This window comes from Polistes dominula, unplaced genomic scaffold, assembly GCF_049000335.1.
Source record: "Polistes dominula isolate Pdom_NZ unplaced genomic scaffold, Pdom_raw_medaka contig_23, whole genome shotgun sequence".
In the NCBI taxonomy this organism is placed as follows: domain Eukaryota; kingdom Metazoa; phylum Arthropoda; class Insecta; order Hymenoptera; family Vespidae; genus Polistes; species Polistes dominula.
The window spans coordinates 2,919,855-2,940,024 of record NW_028300963.1 but is presented as its reverse complement, the minus strand read 5'-3'; the positions used below and the strand labels follow the sequence as shown (position 1 = coordinate 2,940,024).

At 25.8% G+C, this 20,170-nt stretch overlaps 1 protein-coding gene across 8 annotated transcripts in view; it reads left to right on the top strand.

Moving 5' to 3' along the window:
• The window catches only part of heph (polypyrimidine tract-binding protein 1 heph), a 407,327-nt gene that overhangs the window by 111,441 nt on the left and 275,716 nt on the right, over nucleotides 1-20,170 (top strand). The window lies entirely within an intron of this gene.

Genomic DNA, 20,170 nt, shown 5'->3' with positions numbered 1-20,170 from the left:
TCTTCGATATTTAGACTAACTATTATTTTAGTTTTTATTTTTCTTTTTTACTAACAAATTCTTCCCATACTTCTATTATTTTTACAATCTTTTTTTTTCTATCTTTGTCTTGCACTCTTTTTTTTCAAATCAACGAACATGTGGAACGTGAAAGAAAACTGATATTAATTTTTTTTGTTTTTTGGTCTTCTCTTCTGTGTAGAATAATTTTAATATATTATATAAAACGTGACGTAACGTGTACTGCACGTATGGGTACGTGTTAGTGTCCTTGATAAGGTTAAACTTAATTTATGATTTTTTTCTTTTTTTTCTATTTGAAATCGTAGAACTACCAGCTCACATATTTTCTGACCTACCCTTTAAATAGGATGACCCATATAAAGTGTTTTACCATATGGTTCTCATCAAACAATTTTTTTTCTTCCTCTTCTTCTTCTTCTTCTTCTTCTTCTTCTTCTTCATCATCATCATCTTCTTCATCATATTTTTTTTTCTCGTTCTTGATCGTTGGTAAAAATAATATTTAACGTTTTACAAAGATTTATCATCTCGCATATATTCATTCTCAAATTTTATAAACGACGTGTCAAATTAAAACGTAAAAAACAATTAAACAATGAATAAATATTGAATCAAACAAAAACAAAAAAAAAGTGTGAAAAAACATACACGAAATAATAAAAAAATAAAAAAAAAACAAAAAAAAAAATAAAGTAAAGTAATCAAGGAAAAGCGAGGAGAGAGAAAAATAGAAATCTCAATTATGTAGGCCGACACTATGATGTTTAAGTTGGTGATGGTAGTAATGGTGGTGGGTTACCACCAAACAAAGAGAGTTTTACGTTTTAACTCAACCCGTACCTAACGTTGAAAATTTACCATAAAATTACATAAGAATGGCGACTGGTTAACGAGAGACGTGCGCGCGAACCAACCGGATGGGATGCACCGATTGTAATTCAAATCGCGGACTTCTGTGTATGTATGATGTGCATCAAGTACAAACCTTGTCAAAAGTTTACATTTTCTTTTTTATTTATTTATTTATTTTTTAATTTTTACATAATTTTTAGTGTGCATCCCTTTATTGTTATTATTCATTTCGCATCATTTAAAATAGAAATAATATAAAAAAAAATGAAAAAAAGTCATATCACTGTTAGTATTATTATTATTATTATTAATCTAATAGTCTAATAAGATCTCGTTAATATTATTTTATAATATATTATATTATTATATATTCATTAATATGATTATTATTTTAATATATTATTTATCATTATATAAATACAGTAATATTATTATTTTAATATATTATATATATATATATATATATAATTATACATTCAATATTATTATTATTTTTAATATATTATATATCCTTACACATTCAATAATATTATTTCGTTGCTAATAATAATAATAATTAATAATTATTAATTAATATTATTATTATTATTATTATTATTATTAATATTATTATTATTATTATTAATATTATTATTATTATTATTAATATTATTATTATTATTATTAATATTTTTGTACAATATCTGAAACAGCTTTGTCTTCTTATCTTGCAATTTTAATTTTTTTTAATACTTATACTTATATAATTTAATAAAATATAAATATAATTCTTTTTTTTTCAAATTCATTTTAATTAGAAACAACTGCATAATTGTGCAGAAATAGTTGCATATTGTACAATAATATTTTCAAACGTTTAAACTATAAATTCTTTCGTGCAAATTATGAAATTAAAATTAAATAAATTTAAATTACGTGAAAGAAAGAAGGGTAGGAGAGAGAGGGGAATGATGGTACATTAAACGTAGATATATAAGATATAAATTGCATTATGCAATTGCACGGAACGTGTACATTTTTAGGTCGGTACAAAACCTAAGAGAGAGAGAGAGAGAGAGAGAGAGAGAGAGAGAGAGAGAGAGAGAGATATTTGTATTTTCTCAGCTTTTACTTTACCTTCTAAAGATCAAGACGAGTTCTACCTTATCCTCGAACGGCTAAGAGAATATTAGTATTTTTTTTTTTATTTATTTATTTTTTATTTTTTCTATTTTTTTTTATTTCTATTTTTTATTTTTTTTAAATGGCAACAAATGGAGAAAGATGAAAGGAGATTAAATGACTTCAAAAATTTCAGAATAAATTAAGTAACAAAATATAGGTATATAAAAAGAATGAATGAAAGTGTGTGTTTGAGAGTAAGATAGATAAAGAATCATTCATGAATAAATTGAAAGTTTATCGAGTTGGTTGATATACGAGAAGAAGAGGGTTGGTTGTATGAAAAAAGAAAAAAAGAAAAAAGAAAAAAAAGAGGGTGTCGCGAAAAGTCACCTGACCGTTGTCTCATTAGTATGTAAATTTTTCTACCAAGCTTACGTTAACCCCCTACTCTCTCCCCCCTTCTACATATAAACCTCGCACCCTCTACCCCCACTTGTGTTCTGCTTATTTTTTTCTGTCTCACTTTCTCATCTTGGTTCGACCTTAATTTTTCTCACGTGCAAGAAAGAAAAAGAAAGAAAGAAAAAAAAAAGGACAGTGAAAGAGAGTGAAATTCACCCTCTACGAGAAAAAAAATAGAAAAAGAGAAAGAGAGAGAGAGAGAGAGAGAATGATAGGAAGGAGGCGTGGCAAGGATGATGGTAGTGGTAAGAGTTAAGGGGGGAGGGATTGGTAGGAAAATGGGGATGAGTAAAGTTGAATCCTATCTTTTCTACTGCGCTTGAATTTCTGCCGAGTCGTTTGCTTTCCTGTGATCCTTATGTCAGCAAGTACCGTTTTCCTCTTGCTGTACCCACCCCTCACCACCCCTACTTACTCCTCGTCCTTTTTTGATATCTATTACGGAATTGCGTCGTCCTGCGAGAAGATGCACGCACCGAGATACCGAGAAAACCACCCCCTTCTTCCTCATCATGATGATCCTTATACTACTACTATTAAATATATATATTCTATATATAGAATATAGTATGTAGTATATTATAGTACATATATACAGAATATAGTATATATATATATATTCTATTACTATTATTACTACTACTACTATTATTACCCTGACGCAACCCCACTCCCATTACCATTCTCATCCCTATTCCTATTTCTATCTCTATCTATTCCTTTTTATTTTTTTCCACCCTCTCTTTCTCTTTTTTTCTATTTTTTTTATTTTCTATTTTTTTTTTTTAATTTCAAACCTAATGGATTTTAATTTTTTTTTTTTCATTTTTTTTATTTTTTTTATTTTTTTTGTTGGGAAGATAAACGTATTAGGATTTCTTGCAAATAGGGTGTAATAGAAGTGAGCACAGGGGTAATGATTTTAAGCGAGGGTAAAAAGAAAATAAATTAATTGCAAATTGAAAATGTTAAATTATAATTTGGTACATGCAATGATGATGATGATGATGATGATGATGAAGAGAAAGAGAAGGAAAAGGTTTCATTTTCGAATAAAATTATTTTTTGATTGCTATAATCAAATTTATGTATTGGTAGCTGATATGATTGGTAGTGATTGGTAGCTTTTTTCATGACACATAATCAAACGTATATGCAATCTATTCAATCATAAAATTAATTCGAATTTATCCATAATTATTTTTATTTTCATTTTTAATTTTGTTTGTACTTTTTGATTTTAAATAGTCGACCTAAAGATTTGTTCCTTGCCACCACCCCCCTTTCCTCACTCTTTCTTTCTCCTTCTCTTTCCCTTATAGATCCACTACCAAGAAAACCTTTATTTCTCTCTTTACTCTCTTGGCAGTTTTCTCTGTTCTCTTTTAGAAATTTTCTCTCGCCTTACGGGGGGTTTTTGCTACGCGGGACCACCCGGTATAGAAAGTTAAATTATTACTCATTAAGATCCTGTGTCTCGAGAATAAAAGCTGACTACTTTCTCTCTTCTAAAAAGGGACGAACAAACTATGAGATAGAAGAAGAAGAAGAAGCAGAAGAAGAACCCCCCCCCTCCCTTTGCTTTGCCCAGACTCCCTTCGTGCTAGATTCGAGATGGTGTTAAAAGAAAGAAAGAGAAAGAGAAAGAGAAAGAGAGAGAGAGAGAGAGAGAGAGAGAGAGAGAGAGAAAGAGAATGAGAATGAAAGTATGAGAGAGAAAGATGGGATGACGAAGGGGTTTGTAAAAAGGGCTAAGGCCAGAGTCGACGACGACGACGACGACGACGACGACGAGGTGGTGGTGGAGGAGGTGGTGGTGGTAGGGTGTAAGGGCTAGGAAAGGGTTGGGAAAGGGCTAGGGAAGCTAGGCGCGATTATAAATTCGCCAGATAATAGCGGCGTGGTACTTTTAATTAAAAAGCCGAGCTGCTTGGTTGGCCTCGGACGGTGTTCTCTCTCTTTCTCTCTCTTTTTCTTTTTTATTTCTTTATTTCTTTCTCTTTCTAGGCTGTTTTTGCCTACATTTGCCCGCTGTCACGAATTACGTTAATACCAGGGAGAGAGAGAAACTTATAATACGTTAGTAAGCATTGTAAAATTTAACGAAAAACGAACGAAGAGAAAGAGAGAGAGAGAGAGAAGAATAGAATGAATGGATGAATGAATGAATGAATGAGTAAGTAAAAGAGTAAAGAAGAAATAAAAAAATAATATTCATCGTCTTTTCTATACCTTCTACTCTTTTGAAGAAAACTTTCTTTTTCTTCTCGGCTCTTCGAGCTAAGAAAAGCGAGATATGAGAAAATATTAGGATTATCCCTTGAGTAATTATTTTTATCATAAAAAAAAAAAAATATTAATCAACAATAATAATAACGATAATAAATGGAACAATAATAAATGTAATAATTCAGACATTATTAGTAACATCAATATTATACTCTAATTCATATTATTATTAATATAAATGTATATAAAATGTGTTAAAAGAATATATCCTTATTGAAAATATTTTTTAATAGTACAAAATATAGTATATATAAATGTATAATAAATATGTTAACAAAAAAGTAATAATTAATATTAAAATTAAAATCACATTATTAATAAAAACAATATTAATAAAAATACAAAGAAATGTGTATGAAAACAACCTAATATCTTAATTGAAAATATTAATAATACAACATATAGAGTATATATATAAATGTATAATAAATATGTTAACAAAAAAATAATTATTAATATTAAAATTTAAATCATATTAATAATAAAAACAATATTATTAAAAATACAAAGAAATGTGTGTGAAAACAACCTAATATCTTAATTGAAAATATTAATAATACAACATATAGAGTATATATAAATATATAATAAATATGTTAACAAAAAAATAATAATTAATATTAAAATTTAAATCATACTATTAATAAAAACAATATTATTAAAAATACAAAGAAATGTGTGTGAAAACAACCTAATATCCTAATTGCAAATATTAATATACCACAATTATTATATAATATTAATATGAATATTAATATTGAAATCATTTTAATAATAATAATAATAATAATAATAATAATAATAATAATAATTTAAATAAAAGGTAAAGTAGAGGAAAAAATGTTGAAAAGAAACTATCGTAACTCTTTTTCGAGAGATTTGTCGAGAGTAAACCGAGTTAACAAGTTGCTCGAGGTAAAACTTATCCATTGTACCGAAGCTTACGCACGTGTGCAAAGCTCCGAACACGACACAACGTTTCTCGTCTACCTTAACTCACTCACTCTCTCTCTCTCTCACACACACACACACTCTCTCTTTCTCTCTTTCTCTCTCTTTTTCTTTATCGTCTTAGAGTATCGTACGTACGTTTTCTGCTAAAGGAAACTCACTCAGAACCAAGAATAGAAGTTGTAGCTTCGACCAAGACAAGTTGGATCGACAAAGTTCTCTCTCACTCTCTCTTATTTTCTCTCTCTCTCTCTCTCTCTCTGTCTCTTTCTTTTTTTACAGCTTTCGTCGACTTTACTCTCAGTACGACGAAACGACTCGTTTTGAATTTATCCCCCCCTCTTCCTCACTTCCCCTTCTCTTCTACACTCCTCAAACTATTCCTTTTCTCTTCTTGGTTCTTCCATCTCTTTCTTACGTATACACCTTCCTTTATATATATATATATATGCATATGTATGTACTTATATATGTATATTCTTTATATAATATAATATAATACAATCTTGTGTGTGTGTGTGTGTGTGTGTGTTACCTATCGTCGTACGAAAATTATTCGACGATCACCGAGATATCCGAGATGATGATAACATTTTCCTACAAGGTGGTACTAAAGTTTACTTAGATCGGTTAAGGGTAGGGGTAGTAGTAGGGTGGTGTTCACGAGTTTGTTAAGTTTTTGTTTTGAAGAGTAAAGGAATGAAATTGATTGTATAATTTTTTTGTTTTGATTTAATTTAATTTAATTTAATTTAATTTAATTTAATTTAATTTAATTTGATTTGATTTTATTTTAATTGCTGATATTAATGTTATTCGTTCATTCGAAAATTAATGTCATGATTTATTGATCTTATTTAGAATAAGATTAATTATATTTTTTTGTTTGTTTTGATTATTTTCTACAATAAATATTTCGATTATATTTGTGTCTGAGGATATTTAAATTATTGGTCGATTATAAAAAATTAATAATTATTATTAATTAAATATGATTAAAAAGAGTTGATCGGTTTATTTTGCATTCATTGGAATAATTTGAAGCGTCAAAATATTTCATTAATTTATCATCGATTGTTTTCTAATTATTTATGAGAAATTATTTATTTTGATTTTTATACAGTAATTAATTTTATTCTATTCTTTGATATACTACAAAATGATATTGAGTTATTTATTATATTACTATTATTCTTATTAATATTAATATTATTATTATTATTATATCTTTTTAAATGGATATTAATAGATAATAAAGTAAAACGCATGATTATTAAAGTAAAACTAATGGACTTATTCATTAATTTTAATTATATCCCAAATTCGATTGTGTCGTATACCAAATCATAAATTATAACTACATATATATATCATCATTTATAATTATAGATGCATAAAATACAATAATAGATTATTTATTACTTCTATATATATATATATTTAATATTTAAATCATTGATATGTATCATAACGAATCATTCAAAATAACGATTAAATATTTGTAAATATTTAAATATAATAAAAATATTATTCGATTAAATCAATTCATCGAAAAATAATTTTCTTCTACATGGTCAAGCTTTTTTTTTTTTTTTTACTGTGCTTTCATTTTTCTAGTTTTTTTTTTTCTATCCACTTTTTTCTCTTTCTACTTCTTTTCTATCTTTCAACGATGTCGATAAAACGTGTCGTTTGAACGTGCAACACGGACACAGTGAGCACCTGTTACGCGTGTGCACAACCCTCACCTCCTTCCTACCCCCTTCATCCAACCCTCTTCTTTCTATTCTCGATGAACACGTTGAAAAATCGTTTAACCTAACCCCTACCACTTATTATTTTATTTTCCTTTCTTATTTGTTACAGGTGAGTCCTACTTTTATCAAACAGAAATATTCATATTACTACCCCTCATCACTTCAATTTAGTTTCAATTTACAAAATAATACTAAGTGAGTATGTATTTTTAATATATTTTTTTTTAATTATTGTTATTTATTTTAATTGATTTTATCGATTAGTATAATTAATATTTTAATACACAAATTTACTTATATTTTATTTATTATTATGTACATTTATTTACTATATATTTCTTTATAATTTATTTATTTTAATATATTATTATAATTCTATAATTTTACTATATAATACTATATATATCATATATCATATATTATACATATAAATATAAATATAAGTATAAATTATTTATATATATTTTATACTATATATAATTATTATATATATTATTATAAATATTATATACTATAATATAAATTATAGTATTAATATATATATATATATATATATATATATAGTATTATATATAGTACTATAATTACTATTATAATTCGTATATTTATTATTCTATAATTTTGCAAAATATTACAACGATTTACTTATGATATGTGTGTGTATGTGCATTAATGATTGATTTTTCAATTAACTTAAACAATTTTTAGGTTAATTTTTTTCTAACATTAAATTTTTATGTGAATTAATCTGATAGTGAAAAATTATTTAGAAAATTATTTAAATTATATTAGGAAGGTTTGCGTAAGATTCTCAATTAAGATACTTTCAAAATGTGTTTAAGTAAGATGAATTATAAAGAGCATTGTCTTTCTCACGAACGCATACTAACACACACATATATATATATATATGTATACACGCGTCTACTTTAAGAAGAATGAATGATCATCTTGGCGAGACATAGTTAAATGGTCCGTGACTATTTATCGTCCACTTTCAAGCTTCGATATTTTTATCAAACTACTCGACAGTAGCTCGTTAACACGATATTCGTCTTTTAAGATTACATCTTATTCTAAGCGCTTAAACTTAAAATCTTGACTTAGTTATTTTCTAGGAAATAAAACAATTTATCTTTCTATTATTCACATTTATATTTTCATTTATTTCATAAATAATTATTGAAATTTATTATTGAGTTTTATTCGTAATTAATTTTTTTGTGTTGCATTGACAGTTCATTTAAATGCAACTAAAAACTCGTTCATTTTTTATTCAAATTAATTTTTTTTTTTTTTTAATATTAAAACTGCTGTTATTAAATTCACATTAAGGTTTATTTATTTTAATATTTTTTAAATAATTATTGAAATTTACAAAAGGAATCATATTAATAATTAATTTTATGTGTTGCATTGATAGTTGATTTAAATGCAACTAAAAACTCGTTCATTTTTTATTCGAATTAATTTTTTTTTTTTTTTAATATTAAAACTGCTATTATTAAATTCACATTAATGTTTATTTATTTTAATATTTTTTAAATAATTATTGAAATTTATAAGTGAGTTATATTTGTAATCAATTTGATGTGTTGCATTGATAGTTGATTTAAATGCAACTAAAATATCCTTCATTTTTTATTCAAAAAAATTTTTTTTTTTAAATATTAACAATTGACAATTCAAATTATAATTAATTTTATATAATCAAAGTATCGATAATAAAAAAGAAAAAAAATTTATTTCCAAATATATATATAAAAAAAAAGAATTCATTTTTTAATTTCATTTCTTTTTCTTTCATTTTATTTTTATTTTTTTTTTTTATTTAACAAGGAACGATTTGAAGAAATTTTGGAAACGAAGAATAAACAATTCATCGTATAAATAAATGCACTCACACAGAAATAAAAAAAAAAAAATAGAAAAATCCTTTAGAAATAACCGTTTTCACGTATGTGTTGTTGAAAAAAAAAAATAGAGAGTCGGTGCGCGATTGGGAAATCGATGGGGTCGTGTCGAGAGTAGTTTTATGGTATTTGTATGTAGTGGTAATATTAGGAATAGGATCTAGTAGTAGTAGTATTCGCAAAATTTTAAATAACTAATCGCACCCCCGGGTATATCGTATTCGTGCCCGTATTTGCTCGAGTTTTGTTCCGAAACGAAAAACCGGAGAAAACCTCCACTCCTTCCTCTCTCTCTCTCTCCCTCTCTCTACCAGACGAGTATAACATTAAGCATTTACAAAAAACGAAATTGACTTTTTAAATCGGCGAAACTTGGGCCAACCCCAACCCCAACCCCAACCCCAACCCCTTGTTTAATTCAATTTTTATTAGGAATCATTCCTCGTATTTTTCTTCAGTAATTGAAATTTTTTTTTCTTGAAAAAATTCGTTCAACATTTTTGTTCTGTTTTTTTTTTGTTTAATTTTTTCTAAAAATAACTTTTTAATATGTTGGTCATCGTCATTTACTATATATATATATATATTTGTCATCGTTTAAGGGTTAGGAATAACCCCCAACCCTCAATAATTTAAAAACTTCTACTATTATATAATATAATTTATAATATAATATATAATTTAAAATATTAAATAATATAATTTATAATATAAACTATTTAAACAAAATAACTATTATATAATATAATTTATAATTATATAAAATAATTTTACTTTAATATTTTAAATTTATAATTACACACAATAATTTGTAATATTTTAAATTTACAATTATATAAAATAATTTCTAAATATTTTTAATTTACAATTATATAAAATAATTTCTAATATTTTAAATTTATAATTATATAAAATAATTCTACTATAATATTATTAAATATTAATATATATATATATAATAATATTACTAATATATACTATTAATATATATATATATGTCATCGTTTAAGGGTTAGGTATAACTCTTTCCACCCCTCAATTCTTCCTAACTCTTTCAAAAGAAGTTTAACTTTTTTGAACGAACAAACAAACAAATATAAAAAATGGAAGAAAGGTAAAATAAAATGAACATATAGAAGAAAAGGTTTGGGGTGGTAGAGGGGGGGAATGGGGGTTTCGGCAATTAAACTTTTTTTTGTTGTTGTTGTTTTACCCTCAACGTTATATTACATTCTCCACGCTTATAAAAGTTCAGTCAGCACGAATAAGTCCAATTTTCTAGTTTTAACCAGTTAAAACGAACGAAATTGTTTTTTTTATTTATTTTTTTTTTTTTTGAGGAACGAATTTACCGTCCGTTTATTCGAATTAAATCTTATTTCGCGAATTAAAAAAACAAAAAAACAAAAACTATACATTAGTATTATACCTCTTTTCTACCATTTCAGTTTTATCCTTTTGCGTTTTTTTTTTTTTTTTTCATTCTTTCTGTAGAATATTATATATTTGTTTGTTCATTTATATACTTGTTTCTTTCACTTTTACTATTATTAGCTCAACAAATAATATAAATTTTCAAAATAATAATAATAATAATAATAATAATAATACAAAAGTTTGAATTTATTTTCAAACGTAATACTAATTTTAAACTTTCAAAGACTAATCCCATTTTCATTAACGGATTATAACAATACACCCCTATAATAAGTATATCAAATATTGTACGATAAATATCGTAAAAGGGTAAAATAGATGAAGTTAGGCTAAGATTAAAGTAGTAGTAGTAGTAGTAGATAAGAATATTTTATAACAGATAAGAATTTGCATTGGTTCAAAGCAACCAACCAACCAACCAACAAACTAAACAAACAACCAACTAAACAACCAACCAAATAAACAACCAACTAAACAAGCAAAGAACTAAGGAAGAAAGGGTGGGAGGAAGAGGAGGGCTCGATTTTAGGAAAGATTGTACATAGAAATAGGGGGGTGAGAAAGATTGGTGATGTTAAAGTTGAAATTCTAGGATCCTGGTAGGATGCTGTGTGTAATAGTAGTAGTGGTTGTTATGGTGGTGGTGATGGTGGGAGGAAGGATGTAGCATTGGATGGAAAAGGGAATAGAAGGGTAAGGGAATCGGAGATTAGAGCACGAAGCTTCGTGTCGAGGAAGATTCGAGGAAATCGCAAAGCCCTTATAAAGCCACGGACGCGCGCGCGCGCGCGAGCATGGTGGGGTATCACGGAAACGTATTATTTTCGTGTCGGTAACGAATCCGTACAAATTAATTGTAACGCCTGACTCGGTTTGATATTGCACGACAACATTTGGATTTAAACAAGATGAAATCTATACATATATATGTATAAACGTATATGTGTACCTTCGTGTATTACACATTTGTATATAAGTAAAACTGAAAGAATAAGTTCTATGGATATAAAAAGAAAGTTTGGGTATTGGTTTTTTTTTTTTTTAAGTATACTTTTATACATGGTGTATACGTGTATTACGTACATAAAAAAATTTCTATGCAATTATTATTATTATTATTATTATTATTATTAATAGTAATTGGCATTAGGAACTCGGAAATTCATTGCTGCAAATATCAAATCCTGCCAGTTTTTACACAATTAGGAAAATTAAATAAAAATAAATAATAATCAAGAAAAAGGAAGAGAATATATTTACTTTTAGAAGAAATAAAAGTAATGAGAGTAATAACAAATTTGAAGAATATAAAATTGAGATTTGACGTTTACGATTAGGGTAAATGTCATGGTTTTCAAATTTCATCGTGGTGTTGTCACCAAAATAATAAAGAAAAACAAACAAACAAAAAAAGAAATGCAATTTTTGACGATGCCCCCCCCCCCTATGAAACGTTCTCGAGAAGGGGTGGTTTTTTTTGGAGGAAAGAGTTGAGTAAAGAGAGGGGTTGGTAATGGTTGGTGGTGGTGGTGGACGTAGCCCCACGTATACGCGCGTGTTTATCCAACGGAAGGCAGCTCGTAGCCATAACTTCGTTTCCATGGGAATTGTTTGGCAACAGGTGGGGAAAATTTCCAGGCAGGCTGGCAGGCAAGCAGCAACGCGACACGACCAGCCCCTTCTTCTTCTCACCCCTTTCTACAAACCCCACAATCTTTTTTTTACTACAAATACTATTTTCACTAATTTAATGCTAAACTGTTCTACTATTACTACTATCACCTATCATTCATTCATTCATATTATTAATAACATTAATACTAATACTACTATTACTATCACCTATCATTCATTCATTCATACTATTAATCACATTCATACTACTACTAATATTACTATTACGTATCATTCATTCATTCGTACTATTAATCCCATTATTGTTACTACTACTACTACTATTATTATTGTTATTAAACTGGTATTATTGTTATAATTATTTTAACTATAGTTACTATACTATTACCATTACAAAACTGATATACAGTTACACAGAGTTACACTAAACTACTACCAATACTACTGCTACAATATGAGCATCCCTTTTAGTCCCCTACGGGAACGACGCAATTTCGTTTACCAGTATCCCTCACTTCCCCCCACCCTACCCCCCTACACCCCTCTATTCCTCCTGTCTCGTATCTGTCCATCGTAGTTTAATCGAGCGTCTTCATCGAATTAAGGGAAGATTGAAAACCGATTAATTTAGTCATTATTATAATAATAGCTATCTCCATTTTAATAATGAAGATTATTGTTTCCTCAATTATGTTCCTAAATAACAATATATATATATATATATATATATATATATATATATATATATATTTTGATTTCAATTACTCAAAGTAATAACAATCTTTATTAATAATACAATTAATTTTTAATGATAATCTACATTATAACAATTTATTTCATTAAGTTGATTTATTCAATCGAATTTTATTTTCTTATATCTTTCAAATTAAATCAGCTGATAAGTAGGAGGATGATAAATTCAGAAAAAAAAATTGATTATGTTTTTTTTTTTTTTATTCTTATTTCTTTTCAGTGAAATGTGCACGAGTTTGAAAAAATTCTCTATGAAAATCACGTATAAATAAGATCAGTATTTTTTTTTTTTTTTTTCACGTATGGTAGAGTGTTCGAATTTCCTTTTTTTTTTTTATTATTATTATTATTTCAAACGCAGAGATTTTAATTAGAAACACTTTTTCTGTTTTTCTTTTTTCTTTCTTTTTTTTTTTTTTCCATCTTGATCACATCGAAGATCAAACCGTCAGTACTACCCATCATCCAGAAGGGGTGGTTTTATAGCAGTGTGCATTTACCAGTGGTGGCATCCCTGTAGGGGTTGCTGCAGTATATCGGAAGCAGCTACTGGATTCGTTTGCGTTTTAAAAAGGGTTTCCTTTTCTCCCACCCTCTTTTTTTTTTTTTTGCAAAAAACACTCACTCTACGCTTTCTCTCGTCTGTCTACATTTTTTATCAACCCTCTTTTTCACTCTATCTTTCTCTATTTTTTTTTTTTTAATTAGGATTTAAAGTGAAAAATGATATATAATGATAATAATTTTATTGTCAAGAATTTGAATTATTTTAATATTTGACAATAATCAATAATAATCGGTCCTTATGAATATTATTCTACGCTTAATTTAATTAATAAAGAATATAATTAATATTATAATTAATAATATTAATTAATTAGATAATTTTGAATATTAAATAATATTACATAATTAAATATTAAATAAATTTAAATAAATTTGAAATATTAATAATTAAATAATTATAATTAGTGTAATATAATTAATATTATATTCTTTATAAATTAATTATAATAATTCTATTTAAATTGCAATAGAATAATATTTAATATTACAAAATTATTGACAATAAAAAATATTCGTTTATTTGTTTATTGAAATTACACGGGTTCGAAAAAAACGAGAGAGCGGGAGAGAGGGAGAGAGATAGATAGATATAGTGTGTTATCAATTTATATATATATATATGTGTGTGTGCGTGTGTATGTATTTTATCGTACGAAAAAGATGGCAAACGTGTTGTGTAGGTTAGTGTTAATAATTTAGAGTTACAAGACACACGGTACTATGTTATTGCCTCATAAAGAAGCCATGGGGATTTCGGTACTAGAAAAGCTTTTCCATCGTCTTTCTTTCCTATATCTTTCTCCCTTTATCCCTTATCTATTTTTTTTTTTTTTTGTTAATTTTTTTTCTTTCCTCGATATTGAACATCGTTGTTGTTTTTGTCTATCGTTTGAAATTAAATTATAATAAGTTCTTTTTTTTTGGTTCGCTTATGGTTAGCTTCTATGTGTTATTTCTTTTATTTCTTTTATTTTAGTAACACTCTTATGTCCATTAGTTCAATTAAATATTATATTATATTTCTTAATTTTCTAAAAATAATAATAATAATAATAAAATTAATAATAATAATAATAATAATAATAATCATTTCATTGTTTAATTGCAAATTTATTTCAAATTAATTTTAAATTATTTCTTTCTTAAATAATGTTTTGTTTTTTATATTTTAATTTTATTTATTTTTCATTTTAATATATATATATATATATATCTACCTTCAATAAGCCTTAATATCAAGTTTGGTTTAAAAGCAGCAGGGGTGTGTAATACCCTTATTGACAACACCCCCTATATATTAATCCGGTTATATTCCAAGGACCACTATTCTATAGAAATTTGTAGATGCTCGTAAATTTTCTAACTTTCCAGCTCACACACAGCTATATAATATAAGTAATAATTTAAAAATCTTCATTTTCATTCATAAAACATTTCATTAATACAAAACCATCTGAGTTCATTCATAAAGATCTCAATGAATGAGTGTATGCGTTGTTTCTATTTAAATACATATGCTCACATTTGTCATCATTGTATTTTTCACTCTTGCATGTATAAATTATTATTAACCGTTTGACTGCTAAAGGCGTATATATACGCTCTCACAAATCCATCAATATACACGAAAAGCGTAAATATACGCCCTATGTATTTTTTTTTTTTTTTTTTACTATAATACCTTTATTGCTGTTTTACCGATTAATTTAACATGAAATTTATTGTGATATGTAACATAGCAACTAAATATTGACAATTATTTGTTAATGTCGTTTAGTTAATTGCTTTTATATTTGAAATTGGTCGTCCATTTTAATTTTATTATCTTTATTCGTTCATTATCGTTTTATTATTTTTATAAATTAGGTGTAAAATTATTCAAATATCCTGTTGTTAAAGTTCATTATACTCTGTGTTACATTATAAATTTTGTATTTTTTCTTTTATTATTTAAATTACCGATTATTATTGAAGGAATGTACAAAATAAATAAAGTATATTAAAATAGCTTAAAAAATTACTTTGAAAAAATTAAAAAAAATTCATATCTTTATTTTATTTGCCATTATTATCTGTTTTGATTAGTAATCAATGGAAAAACAGTCGCAGTAACTGACATGCGAAAATGGCGCCATTCATATTAATGGATTCGTTTATGAACGCGCCACAGTCAAAGAGTTAAAAAAAAATTAAAAAAAAAAATTAGAATTTTGTAAATCTTAGTTTTAATTCATAAGACATTTTAATTAATACAAATCCCATCTAAGTTCATTCATAAAGATCTTATTGAATGCGTGTATGCGTTGTTTCTATATAAAATACATATGCTTACGTATATAAGTATAGATACACATGTATATATATATATATATATATATAAGTATATATATGTATATACGTATTTTGGAGAGAGCGACAAATACAAATTAATTAATAATGTTCATAAACCGGTATAGTAGAGTACGGTAGAGAGGAGTAGCTTTAACGGCTTCGCCAAAGCAGGGTTAGTTAATACCCATTAAATTATCTCCGGTACTTACGCAAAGATCATTAATTTATCCTACGTCGTATTGCTATGACTATATAGGATCACTATACATATACTCATACATATATACATATAACACATACTTATGTATATACATATTGTAAGTGAGTGAATGAGTGAGTGAGTACGAATCTTCTTAATAATTATTTCATAGAAAATTACCTATAGGAAATTTCTCTTAAGATCAATTTTATTATGAATTATATTTTATTTTTAATTTTTTCAATTATTAATATATATATATATATATATATATATATAATAAAATTATTATATATATACAATGAACTTTTAAGTTTCTAATGCCAATTAATAATAATTTAAAGTTATATATATATATAATATATAAAGTAAATTATATGTAAAAAAATTATATATAAATTATATATAAATTATATATAAAAAAATATATATATAAATTTTATATATAAAAAAAAATATATAAAAATAATAATTATTATTATAATTATAATATATGATTCTACATATAATTATTAACACATATAATATTATTATTATTATTATTATTATTATATATATTATATTTAATTAGTTTTTTATTTTTTATATTTAAGCTATGGGTATAATTATTATTATAATTGTTTATGTATAATTAAAACATAAGAGAAAGAAAAGAAAATATATTAAAATGATTGAAGAATATTCTTCGATGCAAATTGTCAATTTCAAGAAGAAAGTTTAAAGTATATAATGTACTTTAAAATAACTACTTTTAAATAAGTCGTCATTTTGAAAGTAAGCGAAATATTCTAGAAAAGTATATATATATATATATGTTTATGTATTTTAAAAATGAAAAAATACTTTAAAACAAGTCATTTCAAACATAAGCATAAGAAAACGCTAAAAAGTTTATTATGTTTATTTTAACAAACTAACGAATTTAAGTTTTTAATTTATCATTCGTTCACAAATTTTTGTACTTTATCTTTCATATTTTTTTATAATTATCCGTATCCTATTTATAATAATTTAATTACAAAAAAGAAAAAAATAGAAATAATCATAAAAGTTGAAAAGTGTTAGAAACATTTTATCTGTGTATATTTAAATCAAATGAATTGTTAATAATTTATAATCTATCTCATTACTTAAACTTTAATGGTTTAATTAATAATAAATAGCAAACGGAAATGTAGATAAAAAAAAAAATTGAAAATTTATAAAAGGTGTCCTTTAAAAAAGGTATTCCAATAAAATAAGTCCTCATTTTCAAACGTAAGCAAAAAATAAAAATAAAATGATGTCTATAAAAGTAAATGTTTTTTTTTTTTTTTTTTTTTCAAAAACTAATGGATTGGCTTTTAATTCATCGTTCGTTTAAATTATAATATTTTCTTTCTCTCTCTCTCTCTCTCTCTCTCTCTCGTCTGTCTCTCACTCTCTCACTCACACACTATATATCTATATATATAAATTTTTTTCTCACTACTTTGGATTAAACTTGCAACGGTCACGTTATTTCTGACGAACTGAAATGCAAAGAAGCATACGAAGAGTTTGAGAAAGTAGAAAAAGGACTACCACCACCACCACAATCACCACCACCACCATCACTACCTACTACCCCTTCTTCTATCAGAAGTGAGGAGAGGAAAAAAAAAAACTTGGTGGGTGGGATGGTCTTGGGGTAGTAGTAGAAGAGTACTTTTTTAATTTGTTCGGACGAGGAAGCTTTTTAAAACGATTGCAAGGAGCGCTTTTGCAGATTGACTTCCACTTTACGTAGAAGTTTTTTGAGATATACACAGAGAAATAAGAAAAACGTTTTTCTTTTACTTGCTTTTTTTCCCTCAAGGTACATCTACCCTATCTTATTCCTACCTGGTTAAGTTCGAGTGAGACAGAAATAGAAATAGAAATAGATAGAAAGTCTGGAGTAGTGCAAAGTGGGGTATCTGAAGGATGTAGAGGGATGTAGAGGGATGTAGGGGGACGTAGGGGGGTGTAGGGGGGTGTAGGGGATGTGGGGATGGGGGGATGAGGGGATGGGGAGAGGAGGAAAGAAGTTTTCTTCCATCGTTCCTTTCACCTGAGGCTACGTTTTCTTCTTATACACCGTTAGCAAAACCACCTGTAATTACTACGATTCTTGTCTCTCGTTTGCACTCTCAACGTTCCAAACGTCGCGTCCTGTTGCTTCTTACTGTAAAGTTTTACTATGTACAATTTAAGAGATTGCAAAATGTGTCAATGTTTTTTTTTTTTATTTCGTTGTTTTGTTTTTTTTTTCTTCTTTTTTAGTTTTTCTTATTTCATTCTTTTTCTGTTTTTTTTTTTTATTTTTATTAACGATGATTGAAAAGTTTTAGTAGTATTTATGACGTTAATCGTTTAGTAATTGAAAATCTTTATTTCTATTGCAATATAAATTTTTTATATAAATTTATTTATATAGCAATGTAAATAAATATTTATGTATTTTATTATTATAAAAAATTTATTATTAATAATTATAAATATTTTAAAATAAATATTTATATATATTATATAATGTATTAAATATTTATTTATATATTTATTTTACTAGTGTATCAATCTAAATTTAAATATCCAAATTTATTTATATAAATAATAATAATAATAATATAGTATATTTTTTTTTGTTATTTTATAATTCAAATTTGTAGGAATAAAAATTAATTATTATTTTAACAAACGTACTACAATATAATATTATTATTCTTATTTTCTATAATATTTTTCTATTTATTGATCGTGAAATTATTTAATCGTTCTAATCAAATAAAAGTCTCATCGTTTCAGTTTATGGTTATTTATATATATATATATATATATATATATATATATATATATTTGAGTAAACGACACACCTCTCTCGTAGTTTCTGGCCGATCGTTAAAATGTCTCTTTCTACCAAAATGACTGCTCGTAAATCAGAAACTGACTACCGATCGAACATTCGTCACCGTGGACCAACCTACCCCAGCTTTTCACGTCGTAATAATAATAAAAAAAAAAAAAAAAAGAAAAACAGAAAGAGAGATAGAGATAGAGATAGAGATAGAGAGAGAGAGAGAGAGAGAGAGAGAGAGAGAAAGAATGATGACGAAGTACTAAAATATAGGCTGACATGAACTCGTGAAAAATACAAGCACAAATAAAAAACAAAAAATAAAATAAAAAGAAGGCTAATAAATATAAAATAAAAGCAAAGAAGAAGAAGAATAAAAAAAAAAAAAATATAAATAAAAAAAAACAAGAATCGATATTTTATTATATATCATTATTGGAAATATGGTGTTGTAATCGAAGTATAGCGAAAAGCTCGTAAATAAACTTGGGGTATTTCGAATTAATGGACGTAATTGAATCCGCACTTCGATCAGTAGGATATTAAAAATCGTGTACGGGGTTTAATCTATGTAATATTGTAGGGATGAGTAATGTAACGTGATCGGAAGAGTCGTAAATCGATAATAACAAGATATCCCTTTTAATTTTCATTTGATCACATTGCAAAGTGAATACAAAATACGATCAAGTTACATAATATATATATATATGCATACAATAACGATAAGTTTCAATATGGTACGTTAATGTTCAATTGTATAATTTAATTAAATTATAGAAATTCTAAGTTGTGTATAAAAAAATATAAAAAAATTTTATTATACACTAATACTAATAATTTTAGTTAAATAACGAAGTTATATATATATAAAATACAATTTTAATTTCATATCTAAATTATTCATCTATTATAAATTCCTATATAAATTATTACTAACATTAATTGAAATAAGTAATTCTGTCTTATCTTTTTTTTTTATAGAAATAGATCAGTATAATTATTTCAAGATTTATCTAATAATTTCACGTTTTATTTGTTT